We start from the raw sequence: 6,000 nt of genomic DNA on the forward strand, positions 1-6,000 counted from the left end.
CTTGCCACATGTCCTTTCAATGTCATATTAGAACACCGTTTATAGCATACTTTTCTATAATGGATAACATAACGGTCTGTCCTAGAAAGGCAGGCCATAAACTTACAACAAAAATTGCTTCAGCCCAAATTGTTTTAGTACCAACCCATCCAACTCATGTGTTCCAAGATTCAGCAACTTGTGTGGTTTACAAAATCTGACATATGTTCATTCTCTACCCAGCCCAGCCTTAGAACCATCTGAGCCCAGTCATCTAACTTCCTTCTTTTGAGTTGCTACTGAGATGTTGTAAACTCAGGGCTCTCCCTTACTCAGCAAGTTGAATAAATTTAGCTTTGTGTCATCAAAGGGTGGCTCTGGTGGTCTTTGTGAGGTGCTTTGTAAAAGTCAATGGGTGCATTGCTATATAGAAAATGAAGAGTGAGGTAGGGCGTTGGTGGCTCATGTCTGTAATCCCAACACTTTGGGTGGCCAAGGCAGGAGGACTGCTGGAGTCGAGGAGTTGGAGACCAGCCTGAGCAATATAGTGAGACCTCGTCTCTACAGAAAGTTAAAAAATTAGCTGAGCGTGGTGATGTGTACCTGTAGTCCTAGCTACTTGGGAGACTGAGGTGGGAGGATTGCTTGAACCCAGGAGACAGAGGCTGCAGTGAGCTGAGATTGCATCGTTTCTATCTAACCACAGCCTGGGCAATAGAGCAAGGCCCTGTTAAAAAAAAAAAAAAAAAAAAAAAAAAAAAAAAAAAAAAAAAGAAGAAGAAGAAGAAAAGAAAGAAAAGTGAAGAGTGGGCAAAAAAGACAAAACAGGAACAACCCTAAATACAACTTGAAGCAAGGTTTTATTGGGTATAAACTTCTTGGAATTAGCAATCAACCAATCAACCAATAAAATTAGCCATCATCCTTGATTTGAGGAGAGCAGGCCTCTGCATTTGCAGACAGTGACAAACCATGGTTGAATGGTGAAAAACTACTGTAGAAGAACATTAGGGAAGTGTTGAATACCAAGTGGCTACATTCTCTTTTCAGACAAATGACCCCCTACCTGCCAAAAACTATGGGATGATTTTTAGTCCTTACCTCTCTACAATATTTGATGATGTTTATCACTTCTTTCTCAAAATTCTTCTGTAGACTTTCATGACACTGTGCTTTTCAGATTATCTTTCATCCTCTCTAATAATTCCTTCTCAATTCTAAATGGGCAGAGAGAGAGATCAAACAGGATAAAAAATAAGAAGTGACCATTGAGTTAATGGTTATGATGCCATCCATGCTGTTAGCAAAGGTCATAGAGCAGAGTAGACAGTAGACAGATTGTAAGGGATAGAAGGAAAGGTAGCAACAGCGCCTGTGGGCCTCTGTTTCTAAAATTTGGAGATTGTTGTTGCTTTTGTTTACTTTGGGTTTTTCTTTCTTTGATTTTTGCTCTTCTCTGTCTGCTTTATTGGTGCTAGTTTTCAAGCAGTTAGTGTGTATCTGCCATGCACAGGAGCTCTTCCTGGGGCTGCTGGGATGCAGAGATGGCAAGGCTCCTTCCCGTCCTCCAGGAACAGGTATCTGAGGATGAAGAAAAAGAGAAGCCAAGCGCAATGGGCATCACTGAAGATGATGAATGCCCCATGATCCCTGCTGTAGACTGAATATATGTATCCCTCCCAAATTCCTAACTTGAAATCCTAACTCTCAAGGTGATGGTATTAGGAGGTGGGGCCTTTGGGAGGTGATGAGATCATAGAGGTGGAACCCTCATGAACAGGATTAGTGTCTTTATCAAAGGGACCCCAGAGAGCTCACTTGCCCCTTCCATTATGTGAGGACACAGTGAGAAGGCATCATCTATGAATCAGGAAGGAGGCCCTCACCAGACACAAAATCTGCCTGTCTTGATCTTGGACTTCCAGCCTCCAGAACTGTAAGAAATAAATGTTGTTTGCAAGCCACCCGGTCTATACTGTTTTGTAATAGTCACTGGAATGGACTGAGACAAGCCCCCAGGTTACCTGGAGAGACTTGTTTTTAAAAATTGAAGAGACTTGACCATATTTAGGTAGGAAGATAAAATCTAGAGGATTGTTAATGTGAATTCATGTTGGTACTTTCTAAAAGTGAACTTTACCACATTAAGCCAGAGGCAATCACTGTCTTGAAGATTTTAAAGACTATTACAGCAGGAATGCAAAAACAAAGTAAATATCTAACTTTTAATCACCAAAATAGGCTCTGAAACCCATTTCAGGGGCTGTGGTTGAGAGTGAAAACTATTTCTACACAGCTTACTGCTTGTATCAACATGCCTTTACTATCCCAATTCACGATTAGAAAGAGCCTAAATCAATCCCTCATTGTGGTGGGAATTGTACGATTTGAAACTCAGGAGCTCTCTCAGTAGCCAAGTTCCCTGCGACAAAGAGGGCTTATTAGTTGTGATTGTGTTCAGCTGCAAGCTAAAAAAAACGCTAAGTAAGAACGGCTTTTCAAAGAGATGTTTATTTCTCTTATCAAGAAAAAATAATGTGAAACCTATAACAAGGCGAAAGGGTGACTGAAAGTCTTCCAAGTGTCATACGACAGCACTATCCAACAGGCCTGCCCAAGGTTTATTTAATTCTCTAGGAGAATGTATCTTTGTTTGACACTTTTAATTAGGGTTCATACTCTGTAAACTTACAAGTAAACGTGTAGATTTTTGACCAAGAGTAGTAGAAAGGATAACTCCAAAGGTTATGGCTTTATTGCCCTGTAGGGTATTAAGGGTTTTGATGCTAACATGCTTATATCAGCACGTTTTTCTTGTTTGAATATATAAATTTCAGTTTCTCAGATGATCTTTGAAACAGCTTTACTATGCTGCAGGTTTCTTCATTAATAAGTCAAGTAAATTTTTTACACACATTCACCTGTGTTTAGGACTATGTAGTGGTGGGACGAAGATTTGAGGTCTAGCTGTTCTTTTAAAGAATTTCCACCACTTCTGTTTTTGGCTCCACCCTGCAACCCACCTTCAGCAGGCTCTCTCCTTTTAATTCCTAAGCTTTTCTGGGGTTCTGTGACACGAATCACCTTGCTTCTTCTTGGCTTCCCACCTTGCAGGCACTTAGCTTTTTTCTGCTTTATTGTGTTATTTGCCACTTGGCCATCTACTTTCCAGCTTTCAAAATTTTGTTGTCATATCTCATCTGCTGTCATTTTGATGGGTTTTTTTGCTTCCTTGTGAGTTTATGCCTTAAAAAATTTCCTTTCAGTCTTTCTAGTGGGGTTTGAAGAGGTGCCTAAGATGTATACATATATGAGATCAATCTGCCTTGCTTAACTAGAACCGAACGTGATTTCAAAATGTAGCCCCAAAATACAGCAGTGATTTCTTTCTCCACAAATGAAGAAATTCATCAAAGGTTGAAAGAGGGCCAAACTCCTTGTGATTGAGCTGTTTGGATCTTGGTCTGATTTCTTTAAAAATATTTTTAGAAATATTTATGTCCAATATTGTATGCTGAACATTATAAACCACAGTATTTTGGCTCTCAAGTGATAAATTCAGACTATTCAATGTGTTAAACACAAGACCACTATTGGGTATTTTTCCAAAGGAAAAGAAATCAGGCTGGGTGCAGTAATTCACACCTGTAATCCCAGCACTTTGGGAGGCCGAGGCAGGAGGATCGCTTGAGGCCAGGAGTTCAAGACCAATCTGGGCAACATACTGAAGTCCTGTCTCTACAAAAATATTTAAAAATTGGCCAAGTGTGGTGGCATGTGCCTGTAGTCCCAGCTATTCAGGAGGCTGATGTGGGAAGACTGCTTGAGGCCAGGAGTTGGAGACTGCAACTGCTATGATTTTGCCTCTGCACTCTAGCCTGGGCAACAGAGTGAAACCCTTTCTCTAAAATAAATAAATAAGAAAATAAATAAAATAAGAAATCAATATATCAAAGGGATACCTGCACCCCCATGTTTATTGAAGCACTATTCACAATAGCCAAGATATGAAATCAACCTAATTGTTCATCAACAGATGAATGGATGAAAAAATGTGATATATATAAAAATGGGATACTATTCAGTTATGAAAAAGAATGAAATCCTGTCATTTGCAGCAACATGCATGGAACTGGATGTCCTTATGTTGAGTGAAATAGGCACAGAAAGATAAATATCGCATGTTGTCACTCATATGTGGGAGCTGAAAAAGTTGATCTCATGGAGATAGAGAGTTGAATGATAGAAACCAGAGAGTAGGAAGGGTGTATGGGGTGGGGGCTGATGAAGAAAGATTAGTTAATAGGTACAACTATACAGTTAGATAGAAGGAATAACTTCTAATGCTGGATAGCAGAGTAGGGTGACTGTGGTTAACAGCAATGTATTGGATAGCTCAAGATAACTTGAAGAGAAGACTTGAAATGTACCCAACACACAGAAATAATAAATACTCAGGTGATGGATACCCTAAATGTCCTGACTTGATCAGTATACATTCTATGGATGTAACAAAATATCACATGTGCCTCAGAAATATGTACATATATAGTGTATCAAATACATTAATAAATGCACCACTGAATTGCACTTTGGAAAGTAGCAAGCACCGCGACATGCGGAAATGGTCCTTGCTGGCATTATCAGTGTCACGCTTGTATGCAGTGTCAGCATCTTTTTCTTGATAGTTAATGCACTCTGGTGTGGAAAAGCCATCTTATGCATGCTCCTATGACTTTTCACAGTATGTTGAAGAAACATACTCTGAGTAGTGGCAATTTAGTCAGATTACTTCCATACTGATTCAAGAAGCATATTGCTAACATCCAGCTGTCCTAAGTGAATAAAGGAATGTGAAAAAACTGTCATTTTACTAAGACACTATAGTTGACATCTATTATTGGCCCTTCTCCATCATCCATTCAATTTTTTCTTGGTATAATTCTTTGATCTTCCTTTGGGATACCAGCCCTCCCTGCATGTCAGACTCTGTTTTGGGGAGAGTTGAATTCAACCTCTTCTCCTGGGGTGGATGATGACTCAGGTGTGACCAGTCAAAGCATTGCCTTTCCTTGGCCATAGAAACTGATTAATGGATGGGCATGTGACCCAATTGGACTTAGCCAATAAATTCTCATAAACTTTAGTTGGGGCTATTGGAAATGTGGCACTTTGGACTTCAACATGAGAGCATATGTGACTGGAACAGCTGGAAGACACTCTGCAGAGCCTGAAATTGAAGCTAACATGGCAGAAGGTAGAGAGGAAAGGTGGAGACAAAACCAATGTGATGATATTGCTTGAGTATCTGAATTCAATTGTGTGAGCGAATAAACACTCGATGGCTTAAGGCAGTTGCAATTATTTTTCTATCACTTCCCATCAATCTGACTCACCTAGCAAAGCTTGGCATTGCTGCTTGCGTAGCGGGTGCTACCCCAGTACTGGCTCCCAGAATAATTTTTACCTAAATAAAAAATCACTTTTGTAACCTGGGTATTCAGAGATCAACAGAAGAAAACACTGAGCACCTCTCACTCATGTATGCTCATTACATATGCCAAAAGCAAACATATTTTAGCTGTAATGTAAAATATCTGCTCACATAAACACCATAATAAGTACTTGTTTTTGCAGAATGCCATTGATATTAGATGATGTACAACACCATCATTTGGTAGGAGAGTTTTGCCAACAGACCATTCAATTTTCCTTCTTGCACAACATTTCTATTAACTTTGTGAGTGGTTTTACAAAGTTCTTGGCAGCAGTACAACTTGAACCTTTAGCATCCTGGAAAGCACAATTTTTAGCTTATTCTGGAAAATCTCAGTGGGTTCACCAGAGAGGTCATTGTGCATTGTTTTTGAAAAGTATAAAAAGGCTGTGGTGGCGTCCTGCCACTATTTGACAGTTTCATAATAAGTGAAGCACAGGCATCTATAGATAGCATCTGATTCTCATATAATTATTGTATTTCTCATTCCTATTCCTTTTTTCTCTGCTATCACTATTACATAT

Source organism: Macaca thibetana, chromosome X (genome assembly GCF_024542745.1).
Source record: "Macaca thibetana thibetana isolate TM-01 chromosome X, ASM2454274v1, whole genome shotgun sequence".
Taxonomy (NCBI): domain Eukaryota; kingdom Metazoa; phylum Chordata; class Mammalia; order Primates; family Cercopithecidae; genus Macaca; species Macaca thibetana.